Source organism: Camelus ferus, chromosome 9, assembly GCF_009834535.1.
Source record: "Camelus ferus isolate YT-003-E chromosome 9, BCGSAC_Cfer_1.0, whole genome shotgun sequence".
Classification (NCBI taxonomy): domain Eukaryota; kingdom Metazoa; phylum Chordata; class Mammalia; order Artiodactyla; family Camelidae; genus Camelus; species Camelus ferus.
The window spans coordinates 27,387,970-27,410,541 of NC_045704.1; the positions used below are offsets into that span (position 1 = coordinate 27,387,970).

The 22,572-nt window shown below is 42.5% G+C and overlaps 1 pseudogene; it reads left to right on the plus strand.

The window, feature by feature from the left end:
- The window catches only part of LOC116665729, a 43,096-nt pseudogene that overhangs the window by 15,263 nt on the left and 5,261 nt on the right, over positions 1-22,572 (plus strand).

Sequence of the window (22,572 nt, forward strand, 5' to 3'; positions counted from 1 at the left end):
CCAATCAAACCAATCAAATAAAAACCCCAGAGTTGACACAGACGGTAAGCCCTCCAGAATAGGGTCACTGTCTTCCTTGTGTTTCATTTGTTTGGTCACAGTGTCTGGATAGTGCCTTGCTGTCCAGCAGTTTTGTTAGGATACAGTGCTCGTGAATCATTGTAAGGACAGAATTTTGACAACAGACTGTGCTGTTCATTTCACGAGGGAAAAGTTAATATAGAAATACTGCTCAGATCTATTTTAAAATTAAGCTTGGAATTTTGAGAAGAGTTCAAGAAACCATACAAAGATCTTTTTCACTAATTTTAGATCTATCTTAGACACATTATGGTTACATAGCAGAGTACCTTATCAAGTAGATTTGACAAGAGGTGTGTATTATTGATTATTTGTTTTAGTTGAAATATTCTACCTGGGATAAAATATTCAGTGCCCATAAATGAACAAATATGTTTGTATTTCTATGCAACATGGGAGCAGACTTCATATGTTTCTATATAATATATATGACTGTGTGTTTTAATCTGTCTTTCAGTGTTTTTATAGTTTTTCAGCAATGTTGTAACTTTAGAATTCTTCTAAGAAAATCACCCCAGATTCTAGTGCAGTTTGTACTGTGTATCCTGTCTTATGCATGGGATTCCACTGTCCCCACAGGGAGGAATTTCCTCTTCTATTGAGTTAGTATCAGAGTTAAAGGAACTGTGATTTCTAGGCCTTTGCTCTCCATGTGTTTGCAGTTGGCTGTCAATCGCGATTTTCCCTTTCTTGAGTTTTCATTGTTCAATTAGAATTTTTGAAAATAACTATTAATATGTTGCATCGGTCTCCCTAGAAACTTGATGTGTTTGTGCTTTTCAGTTTTCAATTTATGAAAAATGTAAATACACACTTGTTTTTAAGTAGTCCTTTTTCACTAGATATTTGGTTACCTCTTTATAGTTAAAATATTTTTTTCCCAATGAATGAATCGGTGTGCATGTTTTAAAAGATACCTTACTTTTTATTTTTCTTATTGTAACAGTTATATTCATTGTAGAGAATTTAGAAAATACGGATAAACACAGTAATAACTTCACAATGGCCTCTAATCTCACCTAGACATACAGTTGTAAGGTTTGAAATTGAGAATTACAAGTCCTCTCACATTGTTCTTCTTTTTCAAGTACGTTTTGGTTACTGAGACCCTCGAATTCCCATATGAATTGTAGCAGCAGCTAGTCAGTTTCTGCAGAGGAGCCCGCAGGGATTGTGATCGAGACCACGTTGAATATACGGATCGTTCTGGGGAGCACTGCCATTCCAAGAGCGCTGTCTTCTGATCCAGCAATGTGCGTGGTTTGTCTGTCCAGGTATTTAGGTTTTGTTTAATTTTTTTTTAACAATGCTTTGAGTTTACAGAGTTATTTTACTTTTTTTTTTTTTTGCCTTTATACTGAGGACAAGTGTGCCAGGTACCGGGATCAGAAGTGTATTTGAGCCCCGCCACTTGCTGCCACCATGGTCGCTGCGCTCTTGCTTCACCCGCTCTACAATCTTGCACAGAATAGGACCTCAGTAACTCTCTCTCTCGAATGATTATATGCTTGTTGGATGATGCTTGAGAGTCCGTGTGATGATTTTTTTTCCCCAGCCTTTCCCCACTTCTTTACTATGCCCTTTCTCTTCCTTTCCTCCAGCCTGGGTTTCAGTTTACCTGTGGCATTGATTTTTCTTGTCTGTAGACACTTCCTTTCACTGGTTCACGATAATTTTACATGTGGGCTGTGGAAACTTGCTAGATGTCAAGAAAGAGCCAATCCATTGCATGCTAGTATTTTTAGAGTGCATTATTGTTTTATCGATTGAAATTAAATCAGGGTGACCCCCTGAGCCCTCCCGTGAGCTGTTTTTGCCTTCCTACAGGTGATAATGCTCTGGTTGCTGAATGTGCCCTTTCCCCAGACTTGGTTTTGGAGTTAAGTCACCATCAGTGGAGCCCTCTCTTTAAAAGATGAAGAAAACATTTGCTCCTTCTCCCTGGTTGGGGACTTGGATGAGATGAGGTAACAGATAAAGAATGGAGCCCCACCTCATTCTAACACCCGCTCGTTCCGTTCCTTTCTCCACGGAAAAAGAGTACAATTCAACACTATAAAGATTGATTGTGAGCAAATGAGATAGACAGGACAACCGATCATTTATTAAATATACTTTCATGCCAGAAACAAATGTATTATACACACAAAAAGCACACAAAGCACGGTAGTACCGTGATTACAAACGTGGGTCCGAGTTCGAGTCCTGCTCTGGAGTGACCAGTCCTGTGAGATGGAGAACTGGTAGGTCGGCTTAGCCTCTCCCGGGCTTGTTTTCTGTCCTGCAGAGATGGGGCTCGCTAGGCGTCCCTCCCCCGTAGAGGTGCTGTAGGGTGCAAATGATGCGCGTGGGCAGCCCGAGCACAGCTGCTCGTTCCTCGTAAGTGCAGGAGAGCATAGCTTTTGTGGTGAAGGCTTTATAACAGCCCCGTGTAGACTCTCAGTGCTCCGAAGGGATGCCTTGTGGTTTGGAGATGGGATTCTCATTTCTGTAAATACCCAAGGATTGTGTAATTGGGCCCTGCTGATTTGAATCTATTCTTTAGAAAGTACATATTGTAGATATATTTTTCAAGCATGCATGCTTTTTTCTTTTATTATTTATAGTTCTACCCTCTCTCTTGGTGGGACTTTTCATGGAATCCAGGAAACAGCCCTAAGCCACCTGCCTCTTCACACGTCTCCGTGGCGGTTTTCTTCCCTGACTAGAAGAGGGTTCTGCATAGGGAATTTTCTTTGTTCCCCTTTTCTTGGAGTCTCTCTGTCTGTCTGCCCACCTCTCACCTGTCCAACTGTCCATTTCTCTACCCACTCATTCTTCTGACTTGTTCCAAAAAGCATTTCAGGCAGCTTACAGAAGAACAGATACCAAATAAACAGGTGAGAAAATGGGGCCAAGTTCAGACAGTGAGGCTAGGAGGCGAGCCTGTGTGAGGGTGGCAGGCATGAGAGACACGCGTCTGCCCTGTGACTTATAAGATCGACAGCAAGAGTGTGCCTGAGGCTCCCAGCAGACACAGGGAAACAGGGTTTGTGGGAGATGCTCACTGGCTGTGAAATAAATAAGTGGCTGAGGAGAAGCCCAGCCTTTCCAGCTACTAAGGCTTAGGAGAATATTTTGAGTGTCTTCAACATCAGAGTATTTCATCTTTTCTTTTGTCAGAGTTCTACATATAGTTGGTTACATTCTGTACCTGGAAATTTCTACAAAATTTCTTCCCACGTGAGTCCCATGACTCGGGAATGGGGTGGTTCTGCTCATTGACTGGGGTTGGCCAGAAACCGAAAATGACAGCTTCAAAGGAGCCTGGGATTTGTCAGTTATGTTTTGTCAGTACTGTAGAGTTCAAAAAATGCTTTCACAGTATCTCTCCATCTGAGGCGGCAGCGTGCTCTCTTACCAGCATCAGGAGCTCAGGGCCACGGGATGGTGGGGGCTGACTGCATTGCCGTCAAGACAGCTGAGCTAGTCACTGCAGGTGTGGTTCTTTTACGTAAGGCCTTTCATGTTCTTTACTTGAATGTTTCAACAGGGAGTTAATTAACTGAGTCAATTAACATTTAATAAATATGATGCTTTGTTGAAAAGACAGTTATAGACAGAATATAAGCTCTGAAGCCTTTAAAAACGGTTTCATTACTGAAATTTCAGTAGGGGAGATACACAGTTTATCTTATTTATGCCTCTCTTTTAAAGTAACAAAGAAACAAGACAGAAAAGGCAGAGGATGGTTTCTGTTCTTCCTTTCTGCTTGCAGGTGCCCTCACCTCCAGTAGCATCCATCCAGACACCGGAACTGACACTGGCCGTGCTCAGAACTGCCTCAGCCCTGAAGACACAACTGACAAATAGAAGGGGGCCACGCCCTGTTACAGCAGGTGCTCTCACTTTGTGGATCCTTATGTAACTGAGCGGTGTTAATCAGGATTGCCCGTTCTACATTGTGTGGCGCTGCTGCGGTGTCTCCTAGTTACTTGTTTCTGTAAGTATTCATGTATTATTCCCCACTGCGTGGTACTACACGTCTAAAAATGCTTTTTTCAGATGAAAAATAATGTGCATTTAATATAATATGTCTGAAAAAAGGGGCAAAAGATTCTATCCTGGTCCCGCTACTCAGAGATAATAATTAACAATTTAACATTTATTTTCTGTTCTTTTCGTCAGTGTGTATCATCTCTGTCATAAAAACCAGTGAGCACTCTGTCCCTGTTTACTGTTCGGAGACCTCCATTTTCCATTCGGCTTATTACATGTTTTTCTACAATATTCTATCTCCCCTGGCATGATTTTTAAAGACCAGTGTAGCATTCTGTCTTATGGAGGCATCGTCCATTTTACTTCGGACTTAAATAAACTTTTAAATTCCAAGTATACTTAACTGAAATACTGAAAAGAGAACTGTGGTGGTACAGGAAGGCCCCTAACTCCCTTCCCATTATTTCCTGAGAGTAAAAGCTGTTGAAAATTTGGTATATATATTTCATGACCTTTATGCCTATGAGATACATATATATACACATATGAGAAATCAATGTATAGGTGTGTGTATATATGCTTTATTTAAAAATGAGACCATACTATATGTTTTTCTGCAGCTCGCTTTATTCACTCAGGGGTATATCATGGACGTCCTCCCACTCCAGACTCACCCGGCCCTTTCAGATAGATTGGAGGGGTCTCCTGATGTGCGGGTGTCGTCTCTTGTCCACGGACACATTTGGTGGGAGAGTGCTGTGGACAAGGCCCTGGACCACGGCGAAACGCCGGCTCCCTCAGCGCCCGCAGCTCGCCTTGATTTACCGCATCATTGTCTTGATGGTGGACAGTTAAGTTTTCTCCATTTTCCACTGTCAGAAAGAATGTTTGAGTTGCATCCTTCTTGTACAGACATTCCTGTGATCTTGTATGTGTATTCCTTTAGTTAAGGCTTCTGGAAATTTAGTCCCTGGATGTGACATTTACATTCATCACAGACTCCTTTCAAGTGACTAGAAATTCCTTCTCCATTGGGGAATGAAAAAATGCACAATTACTTATGTAACCAATTCTCTATCGCTGGATATGATTTCACTTCAGTTTTTCTTCCCACCTTTGTAAACAGTGCTGTGTAAATGCCCTGATGGGTACATCTTTTTGGACTGATTTTTTTTTCCTAAAGGAAACGATTCCTAGAAGTGGAGTTGAGTCAGTGTGTATGTACGTTTTTCAGAGCTTACAAATCCATTGATATGTCATCCTCTGAAAAAGTCGCTCATGATTTGTTCTCCCACAGATGGACACTAGCTAGAATATCTTAAAAATATTTGCCAATATGATAAGCAAAAGTGCTTTTTCATTGTTTTTGTTTGCATTTGATGACCAGTGAAGTTTTGAGCATTTTTCACTCATTAGCCATTTGACTTTTTTAAAATGAATGATTCCTTTTGTCCTTTGCCCACATTTAAGTGAGGGAGCTTCTTGTTGCTTTGTGACAGCTTTTTGTATGTTATGAAAATTAACTTCGTGAATTCATCAACATGTATCACAGAGCTTTTTCTTGTCATTTCTTTCCTTTCATTTTGTTCAGGAAGTTTTTTGATTTTTGTTGTGGCTCAAACTATTCTTAGGATAGTAAATGTCTTCCTTATGGGTTTTATCTTTGACATTATTCTTAGAAATACTCTCTTATAATGGAATAAATCTCTTCTGTAGGTTTTTTTAATCTCTAAGATGGAGATTATAATAGTACATGTTATAGTGAGGAGAAGTTGAGTTAATAAGAGCAAAGAGTTGTATTTGCTGTTACTAGTACTTTTTAATATTTACATCACTATCTGCAATTTATCTTGTGGTCATTATGACAGGAATGGAATTTATTCTTTCCAGGTGATTCTCTGTCCCAGGACAATTATCGAATTCATAATTTTCTCTTTGATTTGAAATCCCACCTGTACAAAATACTTACATACACTAGAGTCTCTTTTTGAGCTCATGGTTCCCTTCTGTCAATCTCCTTTCCTTACTCCAGCACCATATCTTACATATTGTAAAAATTTATTTAATAACTGGCAGTCTGATTTTTTTTGATTCTTTTCTTCCATCCCAAATTTTCTTGTCAAGTATTATGACTTTATTATTCCTGAAGAATTCCAAAATATTTTGTTCAAGTTAAAAAAAATCAGATTGGAATTTTCATGGGATTTTTTAGTAAGTTTTGAATTATTCTTAGGAGAACTTACATCTTTACAAAACTGCTTTTCTCCATGCAATATGTTTATGTCTCTACATTCATACCTCTTACTTTAACCCTCAGTACAGTCCTGAAGTTTCTCCATTTAGAATATGGGCATTATTTTTGAATTTATTCCAGATTATTGTTTATGTTTTTGTTAATTTTGTAAGTGAGAATTTTTTGCTATTATATTTTTAAATGCTTAAAACTGACATTTAGAAAGGAAGATTCGGTTTGTCAATACTCACTTTGTAACTTGTCATTTAAAATTGTAAGTATTAAGTACTTGTTCCAGAATCCTTTCTTTTCTGTTTTTAAAAATTTGTTTCCAAGATTCTCAAAATGTTCATAGCTAAGTAGTATAGGTGGGGACACAGATGGAGAGAGGTAGTGTGGCTCACGTACAAACTGTGAGCACTTTCATGGCTGCCTTTAGGCTGGAGAAGCTGCAGAAGAGCCCAGGTTAGACCAAGGGTGGCTTTGTATGCACTTGAAAGCCAGCTTTCCTGCCTGTATGGTGAAGCCTGGTGGGCGTGGCAGGTAGATGATCAAGGTCTGATCAAGGTCATTGGCTGCACAGAGCGCTGTGTCTGTGAGAACTGGAGACCATTACCATGGGAAATGCTTGGCGCCAGGAACACTGCAGGGGAGCTGGGGAGCCTGTGTGTTAAGGATTTTCCAGCCCTGGGAGTGGGAAGATGAGACTCTGCATTCAGATCTGAGTTTGAATTCATCCTCTCTTGTTTACTGGTCCTCTGACTTTTGTCAAGTTATCTACCCGCTTTGAACTCCTGTTTTCTTGTCTCTCAAAACAGGAGAATTACAGCCTGCTGCTAGAGTGTTTGATCAGGGTAAATGATTTGTGTCTATAAGATGCCACGTACAGTCACAATCTCAGTGAGAAATGGGCTGTCGCCTCTTCTTCTGCAACTCAGTGCTCGATAAGACATCGGGGGAAAGCCAGTCCCTAATTTGTATGTGATGCAATGAGGAACAAAATTAACGTCTTGCCTTTCCCTAGCAGTATTCTTACTTCTTTGCTTCATTTACCTCTTTCCTCCTTTACTCTCCCCTTTCACCTCCTCCACCAAAAGAGACTGAGTCTGTCTCAGAACACTACATTCAAATTACTTTAAATGTTGGCTCATCCCCATGAAATTACAGTGAAATTAAAAATAATCTGTACACGTCCCAGACATGATTATATTTGATTTACACACACACACACACACACACACACACACACACACACACAATCAGGCTACCTCCCATTTGCTGAGGGAGAAGGACCACTTTTTCTGAGTTTTCATTCACTGAGCGTGAGAGCAAAGTCTCTTAAGCAGAAATTCGCCTGGCTTCTTGCATGGTTTTTTAAATTGGATTTCTGCTTTGTGTCCACAGAAATAGTCTCCTATTAGAAGAGGGGAAGTGGAGACATAGATATTCTGCTGAGATATTGGTGTCATCATATTTGAGTTGGAAAGGACTTACGACAGCATAGAGTCGTACCTTTTTATGGGTGAGAATCCATGATAGTGTAACTTGGACAAGAACCCGGGTCTTCTGTCTTCATGTCCACGCGGATGAAGAGGCAACTGGGTGGGGGATGGCAGGGATCCTTGCTTGAGTTCCGGGGTCTTGCTAGTTTCCATTGTTCAGCTGCCTTTAGTTTATGTCCATGTGGCCTCTCATGGGAAGGTCACTCTATCCTGATAGATTGAGTTTCTAATCAGCAAAAAGGTCTGGACCCACTCATGTTTCCCAGAGATTTTCTGCTGACCTGCTGACACTTTATATACATGAGACCTAAGAAACTGCTGGATATAAAATCCTTATTGTTATCATTTGCCCTCGAGTTCCACAGGAATGGGGTGCTGTCTCAGGCTGTCTAAGGCCAGCTCTGAACAAAGATAGGGTGATAGGCTGTGCAGCTGGACACTCCCCAGTCGAATGGGATTTCCACCTTAGTTTTTAGAATCAGGCAGATTAGTTCAAATCTTACCTTTACCAGTTATTAGCTTTGTGACCTTGAGGAAGAAACTTTACTTTTTTGGGGACAAATTTTCTTTATCTGTAAATAAGTTCAGTATTTATTTTAGGGTTTTTGTTTTAGAATTGAATGAGCTAATTCCCTCATTTATTCCTAAAATACTGATCACATGGTTCTATGCTGGTGACTTAGTGGTTGATTACTAAGGGACTCAGTAGTGAGAATGTGGGTGAGGCTCCCTGGATAATAGAGCTTATATTCCATGATATGCTTGTAAAAGACTGGATTGCAGTGGATTTTTAGTAAATGTCCATTCCTTTCCTAATCCCCATTGATTGTGTATATATCTTTATACTAATATATGAACAATTTTTTATTGCAATTTAAGTCTTTTTGTAGTATTTAAAGTATGTAGCTATAACAAAAATACGTGAAATAAAATGATTTGACTTTTATTTTCTTTTCAATAAGCAAAACAAAATAAAATAGAAAAGAAAAGAAAAAGTTTTGAAGGAGTAGAAATAATTTTATTTCCGTGGAATCGACTCCCTATGTTAGGTTTTTCGGTTGTGTTCTTAAACAGCATATAAAATTGACAGGTTTTGACTTCAGTGTTGATAGCTGGGTGAGTATAGTTTCTTTTTGTGGTTGTCTTTGATGAATTATTTGCACTAGATCATAAATAATGTGCATGTTACATATTGGAAACGAGGAAAGAGTGGAGACATACTACCTCCAATGCAGTCATTTTGTTACCGAGTCCAAACTCATTCTGCTCACCAAATGACAGGCCAATAAACTGGGAGATGAGGTGTTGGAGCAAGGAATAGTGACTTTATTTGCAAAGCTGGCAGACCCAGAAGATGGCAGACTGATGTCCTGGAGAACCATCTTCCCCAAGTCAGAATTGAGTCTCCTTTTATACTAAAAAGGGGCGGGGCTGCAGTTGGTTGTTGGAAACTTCTTGTTGTATGAATTGCTTGTCCTTTGAATCCGCTGTTCTTGCAGCTGTCCATGTGGATCAAATCATGTTGCCCCTGTAAAACCTCCAAAAATAAAACAAAGTTATTCTCTATTTTGCAACTTGCCATCTCTACATAAGTGCAGATTAGTTAGCATCCTTCAAGATCACGGCCAGGAGAAGAGGCTGTCCTGGATATTTCAGTCTAAAGGCAACTTTCTTTTACAAATGGTGCAGAGATAGCAAGTCTGAGCCTAGAAAACAGGGCACAGGGTTAAAGCCAAAGGAACAGACCTAACATGGGGTCAAAATTGTTCTTTTCTATTACAATTCCCTTTTCCGCTTCATAGATAATTTTAGTAAGAAACATGAGCAATTTTGTATTTTTGCTTCTTAATAACCGATAAGTGGGCCAACTATATTTTTGTGAGCAGGGATGCTGTGCGGGCATAGGGGTCACAGCAAACTCTTGTTGGGGGTGGCCGACCCTGGAACATGTCTGATGCCCCGTGAGTGTTGGTGAGGGTCCCCCTAGCCAGCGGCTCTCTTCAGGAGCCAGCATATGGGCATTGATATCTGGAGACCTCATTTTCGGCTGCAGGAAATTTTTTAGATACTGCGATTGAAAAATCACTCCAGCTGGGGATAATTAGGGAAAAAAGGAAAAGGAAAAGGGTTTGGAGTAGAGTAGAAGAGAAGGACATCAGATCACGGAGCCTGAGTGCTTGGCAGCGGGGCTTCGGGGGAGAGGGGAGCAGACGTGGGGAGGGGCCTGGCCCCGGAACCAGCTCCTGCACCTGTCCCCGTGCCCAAGCCACATAGCTTTTAATTGGGCCACCTCTCTGGGCTGGATGTCACCCTGGGCAGAACCTTGAGAATCGAAGGTAAGGGGTGGGCAGCACTCACCTAGGGGGTCACTGTGGATTTCGGTCAAGTCCACAGTGCCTTTTCTGGTCATGTGTCTTCACTTGTCCTTTATCTCAGGATCTGAGGAGGAGGAGAAAGGAACTCAGGTAGAGATCCAGGAAGATATCCGACTGTGTTAAGAGAGGACAGACACAGTGACACGGGGAGCGAGGACACTTGCAGCAAAGTAAAATTACTTCACAACTATTGCTTCAGAGTTGCAGGTGTGAGAGAGCCTAAGCCTGTCTCAGAGTGCAGGGGACAAGTGGAAAGGAATGGCAAAATTTCCACTGAAAATTGAAATTTTGTTAAATAGCCTGCTACTGTTGCTTGTATCACTTGAATGAATGCAGGCATATTTCTGTGGGCATTTATAGGTTCACTCAACCCCACCAGCCCCTCTTGCCCCCATCGGGGATGGGATTTCTCAAGCACAGTGCCCCTCCTGCTTGGGTGGGCCACGCTGCGTGTCCTCGCCTGGGGCCGGGCTGCTGCAGGGCACTGAGTCCCCGAGGCGCGGCCTGGGAGACACGACAGGAATATCTCTGCTCTCGACTGAGGGCCTCCTTTTCCCCCTGCAGTGTAAGAATGCCGGTGACTGAGTTAGAAGCATGCTCCCAAGCTGTCCATGTCCTTGCCATTCAGAAGCGGACCCTGGAAGCTTCCAAATTTCTCCAGAATGCGTTCTACATTCACCTTCGGCAGGTGAGTGTATGTCTTTACACAAGTGGAGGAATTACTGCCGTTTTCCTGGAACTTACTCACCACTAGTCCATCTGATTTTTCTGTGCTAGGATTCAGTATGGCCTGCTAAAATATCTGGAGTCAGATCTTGAAACACTGATGAAGAGGATCATTTATTTTATTTCTATATATGATAGCCTTTTACTTTCAAAATTCAGAATTTTTGGTTCTTTCAGGAATTTTTGGGGGGTTGGCGAAACAACTTTGCTCTTACCATCTTTGAGACCTGTTGCTTTGTGCCTCTCACCTGTCTTCTGTCACTTGTGAGGCGATTCCATTTGTGACCCTGTCCGTGTTGTTCATGTTATAAAACATATAGTCTGTTAAAGTACAGTCCCTTTTACTCCGAAGACATTCCACAAATACTACTAAAACCTGGGTGTGGTTTTAAGAAGACAGAATCATTAGAACATGTACTTGCAGGTTGCTAGTGCAAAATCCCCAAATCAATAGTCTAGCTCAACATCTAAAATCTTTCTAATCTACCTTGGATTTGTATGGATAAGTGAAGCAGTTTGCTAAGAACTCAAGACCAGGGTTAGAATACAGGCTGGTGTAGCTCAGCAGGTCCTCCTGAGCCAGCGCTGTGCCAGAGGGCGGGGCTGAGGGGGAGAGGGCTGGGCCTTGGGGAAAGGGGAGGGCCAAGAAGGAGGGGGGTCCTGCCGTTCCTGAGCTCAAAGTTTCATGGCAAACACCTTCACCAGGTGAAAAACTTGGAGTTTCTTCTAAGAACAGTAGGTTTGAAAAGAGTCATAAAAGCACGGGAGTGACAATATCCCTTTTGTGTCTAGTATGGGAGAGCGGCTGTGGGGCCACTTGGGAGACTCGTGAGTCCAGGTGTGCAGTGTTGGTGGCTTCCACCTGAGCGGTGGGACAGTCAGTGGGACAGTCACTGGGAAAAAACGAACAGACTTTAGGCATGTTTAGATGGTAAAAAGGAAAGGATGAATGATGTCTGTGAAGGTAGGATGGAGTTAGGCCCAGGTTTCTGGGTGGATTAATGAGGTAAGTGATGGTCCTGCTGTGCTCTGAGGAGGGAAAGCTGCAGAGGGAGCTCTGGGGGAAAACTGATGAGTTCAGCTGTGTGTAAAGTGAAAGGCTGTTCGATGTGTGGTCTGGGAGCTCAGGTGAGAGCCAGTAGCGAGTAGCGGGAGGGGAGAGAGACTGTCAAATCATTTTGTGAGCATACAAATAATTATGATTAATGATACACTTACGCCTCTACATTCTGGATTTAAAACCCATTAACATTTTGCTATATTGACTGCAGAGGTTCCTAATTTTTTTTAACAGAAATAAAATAAATAGAAACAAAATAGTGGAGTTAATGAACATCATAGAGTTGATGTGTGTCCTTGTATGTATTTTGATACCTCATCTGTTTATAACCATAATCTATAAAAAGTTAACTAGTTTAGCATAAGTGTTAAACAGAGGGACGTGACACACAGTGTTGGGGCTTGAAGCTGATCTTCTCAGGCAAATTATGTCGCCTCTCTGTGCCTTAGTTCCATCTTCTGTGACTGCCCCCGGGCCCCTCATCACAGCTGATTTCCTAGACTAGATGTTGGGAGGGAGGCTGCTGAAGGGAGTAAGAAGTGGCAACTGCTAGTGACACTGAAAGGAGACACAAAAAGTGATTAAAGCCGATAAACTCAGTACAAACAAATACTCTCAAAAGAGAAAGAATCCCGCAGTGTTTTGAGCCACTTAGCGTATGGGAAACAAAACCACGTGGACCCAAAGCTCTTGAGCATGTGAATATTGTGGGTGGGAGGGTGTCATCAGAAAAGGGTTGAGAAAAGGCCTTTTGGTTTCCCTTGACGTTTCCAGTAAGGATGGGGAGCAGAAGAGAAAACCCCCTGCTTCACAGTGGAAGCTGCTGTTTTGTGCAAAACTGACCAAAGGTTGGAGACCAGTCATCAGCGGTGCTGGCAAATGAAGAGACTTCGGGATTGGGTGGGGCACTTGCTGCGACTTCCAGGTGACCTGCTGGCTGGGGGCTGTGATGGCGGGCAGTAGGTTTGCAGGGTGACCCGGGCATAAACCCTGGCTCTGAGGCTGCTGCTCTGACTAGCAAACCTGGGCACCCGCAGTCCTAATGGGGCAGCTCGGGATGTGGCCTGGGACACCTGCCGTGCTGAGGGGGAGAAGAGCGCTTCCCTGAGGGGGTGTCCCTGCGGAGAGTGGAAACGTCCTCCTGCAGGGGAGGAAGAGCCTCTGAGCAGGGTGCTGGATGCACAGGCAAGACCACCCTGAGCACTGAGGGTTTGGGGAGCCGGAAGTCACACAGTGGCCCGAGCAGCCTTGTTCCTGAGAAACTAGAGGGAGAAGAGGCTGAAAAGTCAGGCTAGGGTCAGACACTGTGGTGGGTTATGAGTGACAGTAAAGGACTGGTCAGGCAGGCACGAGAGAACCCTGTGGGTGTCCCAGCTGGAGCGTCACGCCAGAGGGTGGAGCTGAGTTATAGACTTTGCCACTTATTAGCTGTGTGACTTTGAGCAAGATCACCCCACCTCTCTATATATACCTTCATCTGTAAAATGACACAGTGACAAGCTCGTGTCATCAGAAGGCTTAGTTTAGCTCTGATCCTCTGTGTCCAGTCCTGTCAGTGCTGCCCTGCAAGTTTCTGCAGTGGCTGCTCTTACCCTGAGATGGGAGGGCGTAGAGGGACATTGTAGCACCTGACGGCAGGAAGGGGTTGCTTTAAAAACAGACATGTAGCCGCCTGCAGCTGCAGGCCTGCAGGCAGTTTGATTGATGGTCCTGGAGAGGACTTTGGAGGCCTTAGCATCGTTTTAAGACTTGTTTTCCCTTGGGGGCAGCATTTGCCTTTGCAGATTAATGTTGAAGATTTGGGCTTCTTGCAAAGCTGTCTTCAGAGATGGTTATATACGTAACATATCGTATAAAATAAAATGCTTTTATTTAATGTGTGGGACTTTGCAGCTGTTGGGAACAGCTCTGTTGGCCTGGTCTCCACGGAGGACACTAGGCGTCAGCAGAGCGTGCGGGAGGGCAGGCAGCTCGCCATGCTGCTGCGGGGTGTTCTCCCCAGCACGGCACTCTGCTGAGTTGACTCTTCTCTGAGTTTGGTTGCCAGATGAGCAGACAGCAAATTAATGAGTTCTGGTGGGATTGTATAATGACAGGAAGAAAGAGGGTCCCGTAGTTTTTCTGGACTAGAACATGCTTTTGGTTCCTGATCCAGTGTGTTCCATTACAGAATTGATGAGTTGTGTCTATTCTGGGACTTGTCGACTGAAAGAAATGTGTAGCCTGAAAGTTTAGAGTTATGCTTTATTTGGCGGGAGGACTCAAGCCGGGATGACAGCCTCTGAGATCGCTCTGAGGGACTGCTCCCAAGAGGTTGGGGAGGAGCTAGGATATATAGGAACTTTACAACAAAGACCAGGTAGTTGGAACAATAAAACATTGTTTGTTATCTAAAGAAAGCCAGGTATGTCAAGTTAAAGAGTTTAGTGATTTTCTATGTATCATTTGGGCTCACTGGATTCATTCTTTAGACAAGCACCTAGCTATCTAGGGCAAGTATCCTGTCTTTTCTTATTCTCATTCTGTTCAGAGGGCACTGTTGTGAGTGGCTGTAGAGGCTGGTCTTCAGGCCTGTCCTCGCTGGGGGATGGCGGCAGCCCTGATGACTTGGTTTCAGCATTATTTGTTTACTGACATGGTTGCAGTATTTTCATTCACATTGTAGTATTTTCATTCACAGACTGATTGTGGATAATCTGGAAACTTGGAAAGGAACCGAGATAGAATTACTGCAGGTACCTTCTACTTTAATATTCCGTGTGCAAACATAAACACGGATGAAGCATACATTTGAATTTGGTGGTGTAGGGAAGGGTTTCTGCACATTACAGGAGAAGGCAAGGCAGAATTCCTCTACTTTGTTGGCAGGGATGTGGGTCCACCTGTCTTTTCTGTAGCGGTTTCTGAGAGCAGTTTATGGTAACTAACAAACATTGACAAACGGTGGCACACATTGCATTTAAGAGCTGGCCTGTGCAAACTTGTGTATTGGGCAGGTGGATTGGAGAGAGATGTAGCCCAGGCCTGGGCTCAGATACAGGTTTAAATCGCCATTTCCTCACCAAAGGACCTTGGACTAGAGTGTAACCTCCATTAAACTGTTGGTGAATCTGTGAAATATGCATTATAATATTCGTTTCTTCCTGGGTTTGTTGTAAGTTTTAAACAGTATTATAACACACATGAAACACTTAACAGGCACTTAGCAGTGTTCACTGTGTCCTTCCGCCCCGCTTAGCGTGTGTTACAGCCGTAAAGGTAGCATGTGCCTGTTGAGGACGTACTGGTAGCCCCTTGAATAGGTTGTGAATTTGGTGATTTCCTTTAATCCTTGAAACTCTACGTGCCATGGGCAGTTATTTTCATGAACAGATGAGGAATCTTAGGGTAAAGAAGACGGTGTAATTTGCCCAAAGTCAGACCATAATTTTGGGTGCAGGGGCCTCTGTTCAGCATGGGCCCCTGGGCTTTCTGCCCTCTCCGTTCAGCACCAGAGCCAGACGTGGAGTCGCCTGTCTCCCAGCCCAGAATATCCGGCAGGCAGCAACACAAACCTGGACCTGTTCTGCTTAAGCAAAAACTCCGGAGGGGAGGCAGGTACTAAAGGGATAAATGTAAAAACAGACGACTGCAAACTGTTATCAGCTCAGAGAAGGAAAGGAACACGCCTCGCCGTGCAGAGCTGGGAGCTTTCCCTTCGGGGCTGCTCTGGGGGCGTTCATTTCAGCTAAACAAACTCCGCTCCTGCACCAAGGCATGAAGGCAGGGTGCATGTAACCAGGCTGACTGTGCCTCGTTGATCATATTCATTCCTAATCCAGTGTCAGCTGTCACGGGCACTTACCTAGTAAACAGATGTCGGCCATAATCATCACGCACTTTGCTTGGTAGTTTTATTGGCCCCACTTTTGAGATGAGGTAATTGAAGCTGGGGAGTTTGCTGCATGCCCGTGATTACCTTGGAAATACCCCCACTGGTCTTTCAACCTAGACTGGTGTGGCTGTTACATCCCAGCCCTGTGAATGGCATCGTGTAGCTTCTACCAAGTGGCCCAAATGACTGACATTGATTTTCTTAATCCGTAGGAAATGGTATGTGACAATAAGAGAAAAGGTGGTAAGAAATTCTTTGGAAAACTAGAACAAAATCCAATACTTCCCCAGCTGGGGTAGCGTACCCAGTGTCACTCATCCCACTCACAGCCTGGCACCTCCTCCCTCCCGACTCCGTGTTCAGAAGCCACTCTGAGCCTTCGAAGAACATTTTGCCTCGTGACACTGTTGACTAAGACCTATGACCTCTCTGTCCCTGGTTAACTCTCTCTTCAAGGCCATTTAAATTTTATGCAGGCTCCTCCAACTCCGATGTAAGAAAAGACTCTTTAAACTTCTTGATGAAGCTCCTTAATGAAGATCTTGTGAAGGAAACCTAGTCAAAACCTGGGAGGTATGCACACAGTGACTGCAACCTCAGCACTTTGTGAAGTTCAGAATCAGAGGGGTGGGAGACTCAGGAAAGGCTTTTTAAGGTAGAAAGGGGAAAGTGAAAGGATGCAGGCTGTGTGAGACTGAAACATCTCGGTCCCAGCCAGCAAGGCACCTGCGTTCAGGATGGTGTATGGGGAGTACAGAGTTCTCACAAAGAAAGAAGTGGTGGGATGGGAGGGAGGACAGATAGATTCTTTACTAGGGAAGGAAAAAGTGGGCTGAAAATTTCCTGGTTGAATAAGAGGACTGTGACATGATGTGCTTGCATTTTGGAGAGAAGGGTTTTGTGGGGACAGGCCTAGGAGAACGCTCTCTGGCTGGGGAGTCAGCACAACAGAGAACCACAGAGAACCGGGCTGACCTCAGGGCCCCTGCTGGGGGAGGGGCTGCCCGCCATTTTGGTCCTGGGGGCTACTTCTGTCCCTTAGCTGGGGCCTCAGAACTCCCTTCACATCCCAGTCCTGTTGATACAAGAAAACATATGTGGGGCATGGGAAGGGCTGTGTCCCAGGCTTTGGTTGAGCCCCTGGAATGTGCCCCACCAGACGTGGGTCCTTGGCTTCATGCAGGAAAGATTTCAAGAGCAAGCCACTGTTGAGTAAAGGTAGATTTATTCACAGAGACACATTGAAAGGCAGGAGAAATGCCACGAGGTGTGGGGGTTGGGTGCTCAGATTAAAAGTAGGTACACACTCCACAGACAAAGTGTGGGCCTTCTCCGAAGAGGGAGAGAGAGTGATGACCGCGAGGTGGCGCTGTGTTGCTGGTTTTCATGGGCTTGGTTGTTTTATATGCTAATAATTAGAAGGAGCAGCCTAAGGGCAAGGGGCTGGGATTCCCAGGGAGTTGGCCATTTCCCACCGTTTGACCTTTTGTGGCTAGCCTTGGGATGGCCATGGTGCCTTGGGGCGTGTTATTCACCATGTTACTATTACAACGGGTGTATAATGAAGCTCAAGATCTGCTAGAAGTAAAATCTCTTCATCCTGAGCCTCAAGGCCTACTGGGGGTTGAATCCTTCACCATTTTGATGTTAATTGCTGTGGCCTTCATTGAATGGCTGTGCTCTGGCCCCTTCCATCCTGTCTCACTGTGTTGACACAGAGAGAGCAAAGGCCGGGCCCTGCCTGTGCTCCTGCATTTAACAGGGAGAGGGGTGGGGTGGGCTGAGGATGACTCTGAGTGGTGAGAAGGATGTTTCAGATTTTCCCACGTGGGACATGGGGACGTGCCAGCAGCCACCGCAGATTTATCTCACGGGCATTATCGCTTGTGTCACTCATCTTTTTCTATTTTTCTTTCTTTTTTTTCAAGTATTTAATCTAAATTTAACATCAGGTTTTCTTAGGAAAGAAATTTCTCTTTTTCTTTTCATTGGGGCTCTTTTGGGGGGGTAGGTAATTAGGTGTATTTATCTGTTAGAGGAGGCCCTGGCGGTTGAACCCGGGACCCCGTGCACGCTAAGAACACGCTCTACCACTGAGCTCTACCACCCGCCCCATCATCTTTTACTTTTTGCTTTAGCTGCCAAGAATCTTACGGCTGAATTTCTAGTCGGCCTTTAACACTTACCCTGACTTCATGGCATTCGTTTTTATGAGTTTACCTTCCCCCTGGTTTCATTTAAGTATTGAATCTCCATTTTCTCTTCACTCTAACTTTTGTCTTTTTGTTGTTATGGTTGTTAAGCTGTGTTAAAAATTGTTTAATTTCTCTTTTAGCAGGAGGCTGAAAGTAAATAAATATGTAAACAAACTTATCACACTTAAATGTTTTATACATTCTAAGCTGTTTATTAGTTACTTAAAAACCGAATTGAATACTGAAGTGATAACATTTTAAAATTATTTTTTAACATTTTATAAAAGTATAGCTGATTTACAATATGATATAAGTTTCAGGTGTACAATAGTTGCACAATTTTTATTGTTATGCTCCATTTATAGTTATTGTAAAACATTGGCTATATTCCCTGTGTCGTAAGATACATCCCTGTAGCGTGTTTATGTTACATGGAGCAGTTTGTATAAGAAAGTTGGGTAATACAAAGTCTGGGGCGTGGCTCTGTCTAACCCATGTTCCCGGTCACCCTTCCTGTCAGAGCCCAGGCCCTCACTCCTGTCTGCAGGGGAGCAACTGGAGGCAGCCCTCATCAGCGCTGGCACCACCCTCTGAGTGGCAGTGACAGCAGTGACTGTGTGTGGACGTGCAAATTGTTGTTCCAGGAGCTTTACATGCATTTCTGCATTTAATAATTAAAGCCCTCCTGTGAGGAATCATTTTAGGTTTTTAATGAATAATACATTTTATTTTGATTTTGAGAGTTCAAACTTCCAGAAAATTTACTGGAATAGTACAATAAAGGCTTAGATACAGTTCACCTAAAAGGGCACTGTTTGCCCTTTTGTGTCTGGCTTATTTTAGTATAAACTTTCAAGGTCCATCCATGTTGTAGCCTCAGTCAGTACTTTATTCTTTTGGTTTTATAATATCCTTTTTCTTTTTTTTCGTTTTTTCTCTATTTAAAAATATTTTCATTGAATTCTAGTCAGTTTATAATTTTGCATCAGTTTCTTGTGTACAGCACAACACTTCATTTATATAGGAACATACATGTATTCATTTTCATATTCTTTTTCAACATAAGTTACTATAAGTTATTAAATATATTCTCCTGTGCTATACAGTATAAACTTGCTGTTTACTCTATACATACTCAGTATCTGCAAATCTTGAACTCCCAATTTATTTCTTCCCACACCCTCTCCCCTCTGGTAACCATAGTTTGGTTTCTATGTCTGTGTGTCTGTTTCTGTTCTGTAGATAAGTTTATCTTTTTGTTTGTTTGTTTTTTTAGATTCCACATGTGAGCGATCTCATATGGTATTTTTCTTTCTCTTTCTGGCTTACTTCACTTAGAATGACATTCTCCACGTCCATTCATGTTTCTACAAATGGCATTATTTTATTATTTTTTTATGGCTGAATAGTAGTCTATTGTACAAATATACTACAACCTCTTTATCCAGTCATCTGTCAGTGGACATTTAGGTTGTTTCCATGTCTTGCTATTGTAAATAGTGCTGCTCTGAATATTGGGGTGTAGGTATCTTTTTGAATTACGGTTCCTTCTGGATATATGCCCAGGAGTGGGATTGCTGGGTCATATGGGAGGTCAATGTTTTGTCTTTTGAGGAACCTCTGTACTGTTTTCCACAATGGCTCCACCAAACTGCAACCACAGTGTAGGAGGGTTCCCTATTCTCCACAGCCTCTCCAGCATTTATTGTTTGTGAACTTCTGAATGATGCCTATTCTGACTGGTGAGATGTGATATTTGATTGCAGTTTTGATTTGCATTTCTCTGATAATGATATTGAGCATTTTTTCATGTGCCTATTGGCCATTTGTATGTCTTCATTGGAGAAAAGCTTCTTTAGGCCTTCTGCCCATTTTTGAATTGAATTGTTTGTTTTTCTTTCTTATCAAGTGTAAAAGGTGTTATATATTCTGGGAATTAAGCCCTTGTCAGTCTCATTTATTGCAACTATTTTCTCCCATTCCATAGGTTGTCTTTTAGTTTTGCTTACTGTTTCCTTTGCTGTGCAAAACCTTGTAAGTTTAATTACATCCCACTTGTATATTTTTGCTTGTATTTCTATTGCTTGAGTAGACTGCTCTAGGAGAACATTGCTGAGATGTATGTCAGATATTTTGCCTATGTTTTCTTCTAAGAGGTTTATAGTGTCTTGTCTACATGTTTAAGTCTTTAAGCCATTTTGAATTTATTTTTGTGTATGCTGTGAGGGAGTAGTCTAACTTCATTCATTTACATGCAGCTGTCCAGTTATCCCTACACCATTTGCTGAAGAGGCTGTCTTTACTCCATTGTATGTTCTCACCTCCTTTGTCAAAGATTCAATGACCAAAAGTTTGTGGGCCTATTCTTGGTAATTTTGTTTATCCGTTCATTGATGGATGGATATTGTTTGTAACCTTTGGCTACTCTGAATGATACTGCCATGAATATTGATGTGCAAGTTTTTGTGAGAATATGTTTTCATTCTGTTGGCTGTACAGTTGGCCCGCCATATCTGTAGTTTCCACTTCATGGATCCAGATGGCTGATTGTAAAGGGACTCGAACATCCTTGGATTATGGTATCCAGGGTGGGGGGTTCCTGAAACCAACCCCCCGAGGATACTGAGGGATGACTCTACATGTAGGAGTGGAATTGCTGAGCCATATAACTCTAACCTTTTGAGGAAACACCAGACTTCTCCAAAGAAGCTGCACCATTGTCCCTTTCCACTGGCCGCAAATGAGGTATCTCTGCCTCCTCAACGACACTTGTTATTGTCCATGTTTTGATTAAAACCGTCCTAGTGGGTGTAAAATGAGAACTCATTTTGATTTTGATTTGGCTAGTGATGCTGAGCTTCTTTTCATGTGCTTATCGGCCATTTGTGTATTTATTTAAATCCTTGGCAAATTTAAACATTGGGTCGATTTTCTTTGTATTGTTCAGTTGTAAGCATTTTTTATATATCCTGAATACTAGTCTCTTCTTAGATACATGCTTTGCAAAATTTTTCTCCTATTCTGCAGATTGTCCTTTCACTTTAGTTTTTTTAAGCATTAAAACAATTTCTTTACAGGGGAGGTAATTAGATGTATTGATTTATTTTATTTTTCTTGCTAAGCATGCACTCTGTCACTTGATATACCCCCTTCCCCTGTCATTTCACTTTCTTGATGATGTAATTTGTAACAAAAAGGTTTTAACTTTGATGAAGTCCAGTTTATCTGCTTTTTTCTTCTATCACTTGTGCTCTTCGTATTGTATCTAGGAAACCAAAGCCTATCCTAGGACCACAAAGATTTATACTGTGTCTTCTTTTAGAAAGTTTATAGGTTTAGTTTTTACGTTTCTGTCTGTGATCAATTTTGAATTAATTTTTATTTATTTAAAATATGGGGGTCCAGATTCCAGATTCATTCTTTTGCCTGCAGATACTCAGCACTCCCTGCACCATTTGTTGAATAGACTATTCTTTCAATGGAGTGTTGTTGACACCCTTGTGGAAAACTGACTGTAAATGTAAGTTTTTCCCCCTGGGTTTTTATTATGTCTCATAGATTTATTTATCCAAACTTATGCCAGTACCATACTGACTTAGTATGACAAGTGATTAGTAGTATCATCTCTGTCATCAAAGCTCACGTTTCTTTATTCATCACTCACTTTGCTAATTGGGTACTTACACAGCTCACTTCACCGCCCTCCCCTTGGCTCAGGCTCCACAGTAAAGAGCTGGTGAACCTCCCTCTTTTCCAGAAGAAGACACATTTAGCTGGTAGCATTCTATACCTCTCCAGACTTAGAATTTTAGTTTGTTGTTTTAATTCTATTTTCGGTTGGCCATCTCCTGACAGGAGAGACATTTTACCTCATGGTCATGTTTCAATTAACTGTTACTGAGAATTGTTGATCTGATCCATAGTTTAAGTATTATATTAACTTTGTAGAATATTTATCATTTTTCTGCCATTGCCCTTTAATTTTGTATGCCCCTTCAAGTCTCTATCTTATTTGAGGCATTATTTTTTTTAATTAATAAATGTTTGTCAGTAGTTAAGGAAACAAAAGCAAAGAAAAAATGCACATGATACCTAAATTTAGAAAATGTCTGGTGTGTTTGCTATCTCGGCAATGGAGGGTTCTAGAAACTCCTGAAGACCTTCATTACACAAGTTCCTTAAAATGCTGATTAAGAAATAAAACCTTCCTTCCTCGTCTCTCAAGCTGCACAGCTAATTGTCAAGAAACTGAGGGGAAATCCTCAGAAGCCAAGACAAACCAGAAAGCAGGGATTCTGGGAGATACATGAGCCTTAGAAGCCCTCGGGTGCTGGTTGGTTCCTGAACTGAGTTTCAGTTGCCCTGACAGGAGGGCAGGAGTTGAGCCCCAGGCCTCTCACACTGGGAGTTGGATGGCTGATCCTATGTAAGGCCAAGCACATCCTGAGAAGCCTGCTTTACTAAAGGGTGAATTAGAAAGAAAGAAAAAAAGAAAACATTCCTCAAGGCAAGAAAGTAAGGAAAGTGAATTTTGTTGGAAGAGGGGAA